Source organism: Alosa alosa, unplaced genomic scaffold (genome assembly GCF_017589495.1).
Source record: "Alosa alosa isolate M-15738 ecotype Scorff River unplaced genomic scaffold, AALO_Geno_1.1 AALO_1.0_unplaced_7, whole genome shotgun sequence".
In the NCBI taxonomy this organism is placed as follows: Eukaryota; Metazoa; Chordata; class Actinopteri; order Clupeiformes; family Clupeidae; genus Alosa; species Alosa alosa.
Window position 1 is genome coordinate 184,358 of NW_025962873.1, and position 17,157 is coordinate 201,514.

Genomic DNA, 17,157 nt, shown 5'->3' on the forward strand with positions numbered 1-17,157 from the left:
AAGTGTATAAATGAGTTAAGAAATTATTGTATAGTGAATTATTCTAATAGATGTATGTCTAATTTATAGGTATTTTTAGAGTAGATAAGAACGGATTAGAATTTACAGTATTTAGTTATTATAAAATGGATTAAGGAGTATTAGGAGATAATAGAGAAGATTGATGATTGTATATGGAATCATGATGGGATGGGAAATTATTTAATATATGCATTGGATGAGATAGAGTGAAAGTTAACGGAGTTATCTACAGATTCACCTGTAAAGTATTTATTAACTAGGATGATAAATTTTTAGTATTTATAGAGGAGTATTAATATAGGTAGTTTATAGGATAAGAAGAAGGAGTGGGAGAATTTATATTATTAGGATTAGAAGAATTTATTTATATGTTTATGTAACAAGTTATTATATTGGTAGAAGGAGTAGATATCATTTATTGATATAATAGAGAAGATAGAGAATGAGGAGAGATTATTAAATGAGATTGAGAATAGGAAGGAGTATGAGGAGATTATGGTATTATTTATGTATGATAGATTAAGTAGGAAGATAAAGAGTATTAAGAGTAAGATAAGGGGATATAGTATAGGGAATGAGTTATATGAGTCTATATGAAGGAATTTTTTATTATTTTTAAGGGATAAGTATTTATTTATTGATAAGTATATTAAGGAGGTGCATGAGAGGATAGATACAAATTAGGGGAAGGAGATAAGGGTAAAAATATTTAATGTATTTAAATAAGATATTATATATTTCTTTTTAACAATTCTTCTATTATTTCTATATCTGATCTTATATTTTTTCTATCAATGAAGTATACGCAGTCTGAGTAATCATCAAGGAGGAAGGTATCATTTTTTTGTTTAATTAGGGTATTATAGATATCTTTTTTAATATTTAGAAGGCTTTCAAGGGTATATTTTAATACGTTTATATTTATTACAGAATTTGATTTATACGCTTCTATTAAGATATTTTTTGATTTTGTTCTTCTATGTAGGTATTCATATTTCTATATTTGGAGATGTTCTTTTTGTATGTTAGGTTTTTTAGATGTTATTTTAATGGTTTCATTATTTAGCAAATGTTTTCCTTTTTGATAATTTTCATTTAAAAGATTTAAATTTTTATTTTTAAATTCAGATAAATCATTTAATTCCAATTGTTTTAATTTATTTAAGATGGCAATTTTTTTCTATTTTCTTTTATTCAATTTTTGGGAACAAAAGTTCTCAGAGTCTATATTATAGAAGGTAGTATTAAATTTAGAGAGGAGTTTCTACTATGAGTCAGTAAGCTATAATTTTGAGATTTTATTCAGTATATTTTTTATGGATTCAATATTATTATTTGACATAAAAATATGGATTATTATAAAATTAAATTTATATTATTATAAAAACAATAATTAATTAGATTGGAGTTTTAACTTTATATTCAAATAGGATACGTTTTTTATAATAATGAATATAATGATATAGGAGAATAAAAACAGCAATGAGAATGAGTATTATTATGAAAGTGATTCAATAGAATTTAGGAGAGAATGTATTTTTTTTATGGATATTATATGACAGGATATTTTCTATAAGATTAGAAAGATTTTCATAATTTGTAATAATATTAAATTTTCTAATGGTATCATTATTAGTAGGGGAGTATAATGAGACAATATTATTTATTAGTATATTAGCGGGATTATAATAATTATTTATATAATCTGTATGGGAGGGGTTAGGGATATAATTAAATATTAATTTTAATTTTTTTATTGAATTTTGGATTATATTTATGATATGATTGGAGGTTAAATTTTTATTAATGGGAGTATTAGGGATTTATCAAGAATTTTTTCGTATGAATTTTTTATATTTTCTAGTTTATTATAATAAATATTTTTAAGAATTAATTTTATGTTTGAAAAGTAGGATAATAGGGAGGAGATATTTAATTTTAGATTGGGGATATTATTTAATGATAATAGGTTTAATTTAGTATCTATATTGGAGTAATCAAAATTTAAATTTTCGGTATTTAGGGATAGGATATCTAGGAGAAAATCTTTATATTTTTTATTTTCTTCATATAGGGTAGAATTTCAGATATTTTTAATGAAATCGGATAGGTTATGGAATAGGGAGGGATATGGTATTATTTAGGATTAGGTATTAAGTAGGGAGAGGGTATTATAAATTAGGTATAATTTTTCATTTTTAAATGATTGGATTATATCTATTTGGTAGATATTATTATATTTTAAGATAATATTTTCTATATCAAATTTATATTCTGAGAGGGATTTTTCGGACATGGGGGAATTATAAATATTTTTTAAAAAATTTTTTAGGTTTAGGGTATTTTTATTAGGGGAGGTATCATCGATTGGAAGGATCATTATTTTAACAAAGTATTTATCGATATCATTATCTTGATTATAATTCTATCAGATATGGTTATTTTCTAATTTTAGTAAAAGGAAGTTTATTTGGCAGGGAAAAATTGGGGACATTAGGTCAAGAATATTATCAAAATTTTTATTGAAGGAATTAAAAAATTTTTGAGAATTATTTAAGATATTTTTAAATTTTTATTTTTAAATTAATTTAGAGGAGTTTCTACTATGAGTCAGTAAGCTATAATTTTGAGATTTTATTCAGTATATATTTTTTATGGATTCAATATTATTATTTGACATAAAAATATGGATTATTATAAAATTAAATTTATATTATTATAAAAACAATAATTAATTAGATTGGAGTTTTAACTTTATATTCAAAATAGGATACGTTTTTATAATAATGACTATAATGATATAGGAGAATAAAACAACAATGAGAATGAGTATTATTAAGGAAAGTGATTCAATAGAATTTAGGAGAGAATGTATTTTTTTTTATGGATATTATATGACAGGATATTTTCTATAAGATTAGAAAGATTTTCATAATTTGTAATAATATTAAATTTTCTAATGGTATCATTATTAGTAGGGGATTATAATGAGACAATATTATTTATTAGTATATTAGCGGGATTATAATAATTATTTATATAATCTGTATGGGAGGGGTTGGGATATAATTAAATATTAATTTTAATTTTTTATTGAATTTTGGATTATATTTATGATATGATTGGAGGTTAAATTTTATTAATGGGAGTATTAGGGATTTATCAAGAATTTTTTTTTCATTATGAATTTTTATATTTTTCTAGTTTATTATAATAAATATTTTTAAGAATTAATTTTATGTTTGAAAAGTAGGATAATAGGGAGGAGATATTTAATTTTAGATTGGGGATATTATTTAATGATAATAGGTTTAATTTAGTATCTATATTGAGTAATCAAAATTTAAATTTTTCGGTATTTAGGGATAGGATATCTAGGAGAAAATCTTTATATTTTTTATTTTCTTCATATAGGGTAGAATTTCAGATATTTTTAATGAAATCGGATAGGTTATGGAATAGGGGAGGGGATATGGTATTATTTAGGATTAGGGTATTAAGTAGGGAGAGGGTATTATAAATTAGGTATAATTTTTCATTTTTAAATGATTGGATTATATCTATTTGGTAGATATTATTATATTTTAAGATAATATTTTCTATATCAAATTTATATTCTGAGAGGGATTTTTCGGACATGGGGGAATTATAAATATTTTTTAAAAAATTTTTTAGGTTTAGGGTATTTTTATTAGGGGAGGTATCATCGATTGGAAGGATCATTATTTTAACAAAGTATTTATCGATATCATTATCTTGATTATAATTCTATCAGATATGATTTATTTTCTAATTTTAGTAAAAGGAAGTTTATTTGGCAGGGAAAAATTGGGGACATTAGATCAAGAATATTATCAAAATTTTTATTGAAGGAATTAAAAATTTTTTGAGAATTATTTAAGATATTTTTTTGATCATTTTTTAAATTTTTTATGGAGGACAGGAGATTTTCTTCGGAGTTATTAAAGATTAAATTTAAAAATGATTTTTCAGAGATAGGGATAGTAAAATTTTTTATTATAATTTTCAATTTATTTTTTTCAATTATTAGGTCAGACAATTTATTTTCTATTATATTTAAAATATTTAAGGCATAAGATTTATTATTTTCAAAATCAATTTTATAGGGTAAATTTTCATTTTTTATGGTAATTAATTGTTTTTTTATATAATTTATTGATTTATAATTATTATTAATATTAAATTGGAGCAACAAAAAAAATATTATAGTAATGGGCATTGATGGGTTAGAATATGATAAAATAATGATTAAAATAATTTAAATTAGGAAATAGTATTAATATGGGATTAAAATAATAATTAATGGGTATAGCGAGTATAATTAATTTATTAGGATATGAATATTAATTTTTATAAATTTTTAATATGATATTACATAAAGATTTTAATTATTTTTATTTTTAGACAATTGATTATATTCTTTAATTAGGTCTTTATTATTCATATATAGTTTATATAATCTATATTTAAATATAATAATAAATTTTTCAAAATTAACATCTTTTAATAATTCATCAAATTTAATTCCTTTTTTTACGGAAGTAATTTTATTTGTATTTAATTTTCTTAATGTTTTTATTTGAGGATATGTTCAATTTATTGATCTTATAGTGTATACTAATTCATTAAATATTTTTTTAATATTATTATTTATGGTAGTTTTAGTATATAGTTCCTATTCTTTTTTTAATTTAATTTGTATATTTTTTTCAGTATCATATTTCTTTTTTAATATATTATTTAATTGTATTATATAGGGTTCTAATTCTATTTTTTCTTCTTTAAGATTATTAAAATCATCTATTTTATAATATAGATCATTTAAATTAAGTATCAATTGTTCTTTGGTTGAATTTAGTATTAAGATATTATTATTTTTTAAATCTATATATTTTTTCATTTGTTTATTATAAATTTCATCAGATAATAAATTTATTTTTAATATTAATTTTTTTTGAGAAAGAATTATATGATTTTCAATTAGATACTAAATTTTATTATTTAAGTATTGATTATCATTTTCTATTTTTTTATTAATGGTATTATATTGTAATTTAGTTTGGGATAGATTATTAAATTTAATATTCTAATGATCTTTTATATCATTATATTGATTTATTAGAATATTTAATTTTTTATCTAAAATAGGTATTAAATCTGAATCAATATTTGAAGATTTTATAAAAATAATTATAAGAATTATTAATATTATTAGAAAGAAAATATTTAAAAAGATAGATATATATAATAATTTATTATTTTTTTCTTTCCTTTCCATATTTAAATTTATGTTTTTTTATAAGTAAATAAAATTAATTATTAATTAAATTTTTTATTTTTTATTTTTTAAAAAAATAAAATTTTTTATGGATGATTTAAATAAAATATAATTTAATAAAAACTAATTGATTAATTATTTATTTTCTATAAATTACTTGCATTTAAATTTTCATAGTATATATATTTTTCTTATTTTTCTTATTTTTCTTATATAATTGAATTATTAAAATAATGAATAAAAATATTGAAATAATAATAAGGGTTCAGAATCACCATTTTCTATATAAATTTTTATATAACATAATCTATGCATTATTTAATGCTTTTTGTATTATATGAATTTCATTTTTATAAAAATTAAATACGTTTAAAATAGATTGAACTTTATCTTTATTTTTTCCATCTCTAGTAATTTCATAAGATATTTCCTCTTTTATTTTTATATCATATGTTTCTTTTTTAATAAATTCCTATATTATTTTATCCTATCCTATTTCTTTTTCTAATATTTCATATTCTACTTCTCATATTTCTTTATGATTAATTATATCGGGATTTTTTTCATCTTCTTCGATTTTTAATTTAATCCTTTTTTGTTCCTCATCTGATATTTCATTATTTTCTATCATTTTATTATATAATGTTTTTATTATTCTATATTTTTTTCAAATTTCATTTTCTTTATTTCATTTTTCTTTTACTCTTTCTTCTAGTTCATTTTTCATCTTTTCTTCTGTTATTTTTATAATAACTTCAAGTTCTTTTCCAATTCCATATCATATTTCTTTTTTTATATTTTCTTCATTTCCATATCTATCTGTTATAAGTTTAATTTTTTTTAAAGTTTTAATAAATTTATTATCAAATTTATTTTCTATACTAATAATTTCATTATAAAATTTATTAAATTCTACTACGAATATATTAAAACCTATTATTCCAGTTGTATCATTATTTTCATTTTCAAAATTAAAGAAATCAAGAAACTTATTTAATATATCTCAGAAATCTATATCATTTGTTCATGAAAGAGGTATTTTATTTAATTTTTCTTCTATTATATTATTTAATCCTGTATTTAATATTTCTAATTTAGAATTTAATGATTTAAGACTATTCTCTATAAAACCATATTTTAGTTTTATTTCTTTTATTATAAAAAATAAAATAATTATTAAAAATATAAGTAACAAGACTATTATAGATATTAATAATATATTGTTGATTTTCATAAAAGGCTATATAATTAATAAAACACGAATAAATAAAAAAATTATTATTCTAAAACATAATTTAATATATAAATAAATAATTAAAAAATAAATATTTATATATTTTATAAAATTATTTTAAATTTATGTTAAATTATCGATTTATAATTTTTATTCAAAAGATAGTTTATTTTAAAAAAAAATAGATATTGAATTATAAAATAAAAAAATTATTTTATATTATTTATATAATTTATTATTTTTAATAAATTAGATTGTTATTTTTAAAAATTATTATTTATTCTAAAAAAATTAATAATAATAAATATTTTTATATTTCATTTTGTTATTATTATAAAAACTTATATATCAAATATATAAATATTGGTTTGATTTTTAATTTTTTAAATAATTTTATTTTTACAATAAAAATTCTTTTAATATAGATAAATTTTTCAAATTACTTAAATTTAAATTTTTATTTTGGTTTTTATTTTGGTTTTTATTTTGGTTTTATTATTTTTCTTATATAATTGAATTATTAAAATAATGAATAAAAATATTGAAGTAATAATAAGGGTTCAGAATCACCATTTTCTATATAAATTTTTATATAATAATATAATCTATGTATTATTTAATTCTTTTTTGTATTATATGAATTTCATTTTTTATAAGAATCAAATATATTTAAAATAGATTGAACTTTATCTTTATTTTTTTCATCTCTAGCAAATTCATTCATTATTTCCTTTTTTATTTCTATATCATATGTTTCTTCTTTAATAAGTTCCTATATTATTTTATCCTATCCTATTTCTTTTTCTAATATTTCATATTCTATTTTTCACATTTCTTTTTGATTAATTATATTGGAATTTTTTTTATCTTCTTCGATTTTTAATTCAATCCTTTTTTGATCCTCATCTGATATTTCATTATTTTCTATCATTTCATTATATAATGTAATTACTATATTATATTTTTTTTCAATTTCATTTTCTTTATTTCATTTTTCTTTTACTCTTTCTTCTAGTTCATTTTTCATCTTTTCTTCTGTTATTTTTATAATAACTTCAAGTTCTTTTCCAGCTTCAGATCATATTTCATCTTCTATATTTTTTTTATTTTCATATCTATCTGTTATAAGTTTAATTTTTTTTAAAGTTTTAATAAATTTATTATCAAATTTATTTTCTATACTAATAATTTCATTATAAAATTTATTAAATTCCAGTACAAATACAAATATATTAAAATCTATTATTCCAGTTGTATCATTATTTTCATTTTTAAAATTAAAGAAATTATGAAACTTATTTAATATATCTCAGAAATCTATATTATTTGTTCATGAAAGAGGTATTTTATTTAATTTTTCCTCTATTATATTATTTAATTCTGTATTTAATATTTCTAATTTAGAATTTAATGATTCAAGATCATTCTCTGTAAAATTATGTTTTAGTTTTATTTCTTTTATTATAAAAAATAAAATAATTATTAAAAATATAAGTAATAAGGCTATTATAGATATTAATAATATATTATTGATTTTCATATAAATTTATGTAGTTAAATCAACTTACATATAATAAATAATTATTATTTAAAATAATAATTATTTATTATTCTTATTTACATAATAAATATTTATATATTTTATAAAATTATTTTAAATTTATGTTAAATTATCGATTTATAATTTTTATTCAAAAGATAGTTTATTTTAAGAAAAAAATAGATATTGAATTATAAAAATAAAAATTATTTTATATTATTTATATAATTTATTATTTTTAATAAATTAGATTGTTATTTTTTAAAAATTATTATTTATTCTAAAAAAATTAATAATAATAAATATTTTTATATTTCATTTGTTATTATTATAAAACTTATATATCAAATATATAAATATTGGTTTTGATTTTTAATTTTTTTTTAAATAATTTTTTTTTTACAATAAAAATTCTTTAATATAGATAAATTTTTTTCAAATTACTTAAATTTAAATTTTTATTTTTGGTTTTATTTTTGATTTTTTATTATTTTTCTTATATAATTGAATTATTAAAATAATGAATAAAAATATTGAAGTAATAACAAGGGTTCAGAATCACCATTTTCTATATAAATTTTTATATAATAATATAATCTATGTATTATTTAATTCTTTTTGTATTATATGAATTTCATTTTTATAAGAATCAAATATATTTAAAATAGATTGAACTTTATCTTTATTTTTTTCATCTCTAGTAAATAATTTTATTTCCTCTTCTATTTCCTATTATATATTTTTCTTTAATAAGTTCCTATATTATTTTATTTATTATTCTTTCTTTTTCTTGATCTATTCTATCCTATCCTATTTTTTTTTCTAATATTTCATATTCTATTTCTAATATATTTTTTTGATTAATTATATCGGGATTTTTTTCATCTTCTTCGATTTTTAATTTAATCCTTTTTTGTTCCTCATCTGATATTTCATTATTTTCTATCATTTCATTATATAATATTTTTATTATTCTATATTTTTTTTTCAAATTTCATTTTTCTTTATTTCATTTTTCTTTTACTCTTTCTTCTAGTTCTTTTTCATCTTTTCTTCTGTTATTTTTATAATAACTTCAAGTTTTTTTAATTCCAGATCATATTTTATCTTTTTTATTTTTTTTTTATTTCCATATCTATCTGTTATAAGTTTAATTTTTTTTAAAGTTTTAATAAATTTATTATCAAATTTATTTTCTATACTAATAATTTCATTATAAAATTTATTAAATTCCAGTACAAATACAAATATATTAAAATCTATTATTCCAGTTGTATCATTATTTTCATTTTAAAATTAAAGAAATTATGAAACTTATTTAATATATCTCAGAAATCTATATCATTTGTTCATGAAAGAGGTATTTTATTTAATTTTTCCTCTATTATATTATTTAATTCTGTATTTAATATTTCTAATTTAGAATTTAATGATTCAAGATCATTCTCTGTAAAATTATGTTTTAGTTTTATTTCTTTTATTATAAAAAATAAAATAATTATTAAAAATATAAGTAATAAGGCTATTATAGATATTAATAATATATTATTGATTTTCATATAAATTTATGTAGTTAAATAACTTTACATATAAAAATAATTATTATTTAAAATAATAATTATTTATTATAAATATTTACATAATAAATATTTATATATTTTATAAAATTATTTTAAATTTATGTTAAATTATCGATTTATAATTTTTATTCAAAAGATAGTTTATTTTAAGAAAAAAAATAGATATTGAATTATAAAAATAAAAATTATTTTATATTATTTATATAATTTATTATTTTTAATAAATTAGATTGTTATTTTTTAAAAATTATTATTTATTCTAAAAAATTAATAATAATAAATTTTTTATATTTCATTTGTTCTTATTATAAAAACTTATATATCAAATATATAAATATTGGTTTGATTTTTAATTTTTTAAATAATTTTATTTTTACAATAAAAAAATTCTTTAATATAGATAAATTTTTCAAATTACTTAAATTTAAATTTTTTATTTTAAATTTAAATTTTTATTTTGGTTTTATTTTGGTTTTATTATTTTTCTTATATAATTGAATTATTAAAATAATGAATAAAAATATTGAAGTAATAACAAGGGTTCAGAATCACCATTTTCTATATAAATTTTTATAATAATATAATCTATGTATTATTTAATTCTTTTTGTATTATATGAATTTCATTTTTATAAGAATCAAATATATTTAAAATAGATTGAACTTTATCTTTATTTTTTTTCATCTCTAGCAAATTCATTCATTATTTCCTTTTTATTTCTATTTATTATATATTTCTTCTTTAATAAGTTCCTATATTATTTTATTTTTATTCTTTTTTTCTTGATCTATTCTATCCTATCCTATTTTTTTTTTTTTCTAATATTTCATATTCTATTTTTTCATATATTTTTTTGATTAATTATATTGGATTTTTTTATCTTCTTTCGATTTTTAATTCAATCTTTTTTTTTTTGTTCCTCATCTGATATTTCATTATTTTCTATCATTTCATTATATAATGTAATTACTATTTTATATTTTTTTCAAATTTCATTTTCTTTATTTCATTTTTCTTTTACTCTTTCTTCTAGTTCATTTTTTCATCTTTTCCTCCATTATTTTTATAATAACTTCAAGTTTTTTTCAACTTCAGATCATATTTTATCTTTTATATTTTTTTTATTTCCATATCTATCTGTTATAAGTTTAATTTTTTTAAAGTTTTAATAAATTTATTATCAAATTTATTTTCTATACTAATAATTTCATTATAAAATTTATTAAATTCAGTACAAATGACAAATATATTAAAATTTTTATTTTATTTTTGTATTATTATTTTATTTTTAAAAAAAATCAATTATGAAACTTATTTAATTATAATATCAAACTCTATATCATTTGTTCATAAAAGAGGTATTTTATTTAATTTTTTTTTCTATTATTTTATTTAATTCGGTATTTAATATTTCTAATTTAGAATTTAATGATTCAAGATCATTCTCTGTAAAATTATGTTTTAGTTTTATTTCTTTTATTATAAAAAATAAAATAATTATTAAAAATATAAGTAATAATAATATTATAGATATTAATAATATATTATTGATTTTCATATAAATTTATGTAGTTAATCAACTTACATATAATTAAATAATTATTATTTAAAATAATAATTATTTATTATTCTTATTTACATAATAAATAAAATATATTTTATAAAAATTATTTTAAATTTATGTTAAATTATCGATTTATAATTTTTATTCAAATTCTAGTTAAATTTTAAAAAAAATAGATATTAATTATAAAATAGAATAATTTTATATTATTTTTAATTTTTATTTTAATAAATTATTTAGTAAATTTCTTAAAATTATTATTTATTCTAAAAATTAATAATAATAAATTTTTTTATATTTCATTTGTTCTTTTTTTTTAAAAAAACATGTTCAAATATATAAATATTGGTTTGATTTTTTTAATTTTTAAATAATTTTATTTTTACAATAAAAAATTCTTTAATATAGATAAATTTTCAAATTACTTAAATTTATTTTTTTATTTTGGTTTTGGTTTTTTTGGTTTTATTATTTTTCTTATATAATTGAATTATTAAAATAATGAATAAAAATATTGAAGTAATAACAAGGGTTCAGAATCACCATTTTCTATATAAATTTTTATATAATATAATCTATGTATTATTTAATTCTTTTTGTATTATATGAATTTCATTTTTATAAGAATCAAATATGTTTAAAATAGATTGAACTTTATCTTTATTTTTTTCATCTCTAGTAATTTCATAAGTTATTTCCTCTTCTATTTCTTTATTATATATTTCTTCTTTAATAAGTTCCTATATTATTTTATTTATTATTCTTTCTTTTTCTTGATCTATTCTATCCTATCCTATTTTTTTTTCTAATATTTCATATTCTATTTCTAATATATTTTTTTGATTAATTATATGGAGATTTTTTTTATCTTCTTTAATTTTTAATTTAATCCTTTTTTGTTCCTCATCTGATATTTCATTATTTTCTATCATTTCATTATATAATATTTTTATTATTCTATATTTTTTTTCAAATTTCATCATCTTTATTTCATTTTTCTTTTACTCTTTCTTCTAGTTCTTTTTCCATCTTTTCTTCTGTTATTTTTATAATAACTTTCAATTTTTTCAGTTTTAGATCATATTTTATCTTTTATATTTTTTTTTTTTTTATTTCCATATCTATCTGTTATAAGTTTAATTTTTTTTTTAAAGTTTTAATAAATTTATTATCAAATTTATTTTCTATACTAATAATTTCATTATAAAATTTATTAAATTTACAAATACAAATATATTAAAATCTATTATTCCAGTTGTATCATTATTTTCATTTTAAAATTAAAGAAATCATGAAACTTATTTAATATCTAAGAAATCTATATCATTTGTTCATGAAAAAGGTATTTTATTTAATTTTTCCTCTATTATATTATTTAATTCTGTATTTAATATTTCTAATTTAGAATTTAATGATTCAAGATCATTCTCTGTAAAATTATGTTTTAGTTTTATTTCTTTTATTATAAAAATAAAATAATTATTAAAAATATAAGTAATAATAATATTATAGATATTAATAATATATTATTGATTTTCATATAAATTTATGTAGTTAAATCAACTTACATATAATAAATAATTATTATTTAAAATAATAATTATTTATTATTCTTATTTACATAATAAATAAAATATATTTTATAAAATTATTTTTAAATTTATGTTAAATTAATTTTATAAATTTTATTCAAAAGATAGTTTATTTTTATAAAAAATAGATATTGAATTATAAAATAAAATTATTGATTATTATTTATATAATTTATTATTTTTAATAAATTAGATTATTATTTTTAAAAATTATTATTTATTCTAAAAATTTAATAATAAATTTTTTTATATTTCATTGTTCTTTTTTTTAAAAACATGTTCTATATATAATATTGGATTGATTTTTAATTTTTTAAATAATTTTATTTTTACAATAAAAAATTCTTTAATATAGATAAATTTTTCAAATTACTTAAATTTAAATTTTTTTTTTATTTCGGTTTTGGTTTTTATTTTGGTTTTATTATTTTTTCTTATATAATTGAATTATTAAAATAATGAATAAAAATATTGGAGTAATAACAAGGGTTCAGAATCACCATTTTCTATATAAATTTTTTTATATAATATAATCTATGTATTATTTAATTCTTTTTGTATTATATGAATTTCATTTTTATAAGAATCAAATATATTTAAAATAGATTGAACTTTATCTTTATTTTTTTTCATCTCTAGTAATTTCATAAGTTATTTCCTCTTCTATTTCTTTATTATATATTTCTTCTTTAATAAGTTCCTATATTATTTTATTTATTATTCTTTCTTTTCTTGATCTATTCTATCCTATCCTATTTTTTTTTTTTCTAATATTTCATATTCTATTTCTCATATTTCTTTTTGATTAATTATATGGGATTTTTTTCATCTTCTTCGATTTTAATTTAATCTTTTTTGTTCCTCATCTGATATTTCATTATTTTCTATCATTTCATTATATAATGTAATTACTATTCTATATTTTTTCAAATTTCATCATCTTTATTTCATTTTTCTTTTACTCTTTCTTCTAGTTCTTTTCCATCTTTTCTTCCATTATTTTTTATAATAACTTCAATTTTTTTCAGTTTTCAGATCATATTTCATCTTCTATATTTTTTATTTTCATATCTATCTGTTATAAGTTTAATTTTTTTAAAGTTTTAATAAATTTATTATCAAATTTATTTTGTATACTAATAATTTCATCATAAAATTTATTAAATTCTACTGCGAATATATTAAAATTTTTTATTTTATTTTTGTATTATTTTTATTTCAAAATTTTAAAAATCAATAAAAATTTCTTCAATTATAATATCAAAATCTATATTATTTGTTCATAAAAGAGGTATTCTATCTAATTTTTTTTCTATTATTTTATTTAATCCGGTATTTAATATTTCTAATTTAGAATTTAATGATTCAAGATCATTCTCTGTAAAATTATGTTTTAGTTTTATTTCTTTTATTATAAAAAAATAAAATAATTATTAAAAATATAAGTAATAATAATATTATAGATATTAATAATATATTATTGATTTTCATAAAACTTTTTTTGTAGTTAAATCAACTTAAATATAAATAAAAATTATTATTCTAAATAATAATTATTTATTATTCTTATTTACATAATAAATAAAATTATTTTAAAAAAATTTATGTTAAATTAAAATTTATAATTTTTATTAAAAGATAGTAAATTTTAAGAAAAAATAGATATATAATTATAAAAATAAAAATTTTATATTGATTTTTATTTATTTTATCTATATATTTAGATTGTTATTTTTTAAAATTTTATTTATTCTAAAAAATTAATAATTTAAATTTTTCAATATTTCATTGTTCTTTTTTTAAAAACATGTTCTATATATAAATATTGGATTGATTTTTAATTTTTTAAATAATTTTATTTTTACAATAAAAAATTCTTTAATATAGATAAATTTTTCAAATTACTTAAATTTAAATTTTTATTTCGGTTTTGGTTTTGATTTTATTATTTTTCTTATATAATTGAATTATTAAAATAATGAATAAAAATATTGGAGTAATAATAAGGGTTCAGAATCACCATTTTCTATATAAATTTTTATATAATATAATCTATGTATTATTTAATTCTTTTTGTATTATATGAATTTCATTTTTATAAGAATCAAATATATTTAAAATAGATTGAACTTTATCTTTATTTTTTTCATCTCTAGTAATTTCGTAAGTTATTTCCTCTTCTATTTCTTCATTATATATTTCTTCTTTAATAAGTTCCTATATTATTTTATTTATTATTCTTTCTTTTTCTTGATCTATTCTATCCTATCCTATTTCTTTTTCTAATATTTCATATTCTACTTCTCATATTTCTTTATGATTAATTATATCGGGATTTTTTTCATCTTCTTCGATTTTTAATTTAATCCTTTTTTGTTCCTCATCTGATATTTCATTATTTTCTATCATTTCATTATATAATGTAATTACTATTCTATATTTTTTTCAAATTTCATCATCTTTATTTCATTTTTCTTTTACTCTTTCTTCTAGTTCTTTTTCCATCTTTTCTTCTGTTATTTTTATAATAACTTCAAGTTTTTTTAACTTCAGATCATATTTCATCTTCTAGATTTTTTTTATTTTCATATCTATCTGTTATAAGTTTAATTTTTTTTAAAGTTTTAATAAATTTATTATCAAATTTATTTTGTATACTAATAATTTCATTATAAAATTTATTAAATTCTACTGCGAATATATTAAAATTTTTTATTTTAGTTGTATTATTATTTTCATTTTCAAAATTAAAGCATTTATAAAACTCTTCAATTATATAGTCTATATATATATTATTTGTTCATAAAAGAGGTATTTTATTTAATCTTTTCTCTATTATATTATTTAATCCTATATTTAATATTTCTAATTTAGAATTTAATGATTCAAGACTATTCTCTGTAAAACCATATTTTAGTTTTATTTCTTTTATTATAAAAAATAAAATAATTATTAAAAATATAAGTAATAATAATATTATAGATATTAATAATATATTATTGATTTTCATAAAACTTTTTTGTAGTTAAATCAACTTAAATATAAATAAAAATTATTATTCTAAATAATAATTATTTATTATTCTTATTTACATAATAATATAGTAATTCTATATTAATCTTTTTTATTTATATATTTTTTATTTATTTGATCTTTAATTAAAATAATAAGATCTTTATTTTTATTTATTAATTAAATTATTTGAATTTCTAATATATATTAATTTCTATAATATTTTTTTAATAATATCTTCTTTTATTTCAAATGTATTATATAAATCATATTGTTATTCTTTTAATTTTTCATTTAAATTTTATTTATTAAAATTATTAAATACATTTATTTTATCCTATAATTCAAATAAACTATTTTTATTGGTTTTTAATTATATATAAATTTTTATAAATTTCTTTATATATTAAATTTATTTTATCTAAATATTGCTTTCAAATTATTATATAATTCTTTTTCATAATAAGACATAAGAATAATTATTATTATTATTAATATATTTAAAAAAGATTTATATACATAATTAATATTTGTTTTTTTATTATTTTATCTACTATCAATAGTTTTTTTTATTATTTATTCTTTCATTTTTCATTTTAAATTTATGTAATTTTTAAAATATACAAAAATTATTTATCTATATAAAAATCTAATTATTTACTTATTTTCTTTAAATAATATTTGAAATATAATTAAATTTTAAAAATAATTATATTTAAATCTATTAGTGTAATAATAAATAAATTTATATATTTTCTATTATTTTGAGCTTATATTTAATTCTTATATAAAAATAAAAATATTATTATTATTATTTAACTACCAATATATAATTATTATAAAATATATGAATATTATTATTATAACTGGATGCATGTATTCTGGTAAAACAACAGAACTTTTAAAATATTATCAAAAAATACAAAAAAAAGAAGAAATTGCTGCATTAATTACCTATAGTAAAGATCTAAGGTATTCTGATATACCATATATCGTTACTCATAATAAAATAATTAATAAAAATAATATATGATTTACAAATATTTATAATATTGTTAATAATGAATTATTTATAAAGTCAAACTATATTTTAATAGACGAATGTTAGTTTTTTCCAGATTTAAAAGATTTTATTTTAGAATGAAAAGATAAGAAAAAATTTATTTTAGCAGGATTATCATTAGATTTTTAGAGAAAAAAATTCGGTTGTTTTTTAGAACTATATAAATATTCTAAAAAAATTATATATAAGAAAGCTTATTGTGATATATGTAAAGAAACTGCAATGTTTACTAAGAGAATAATAAATACTAAT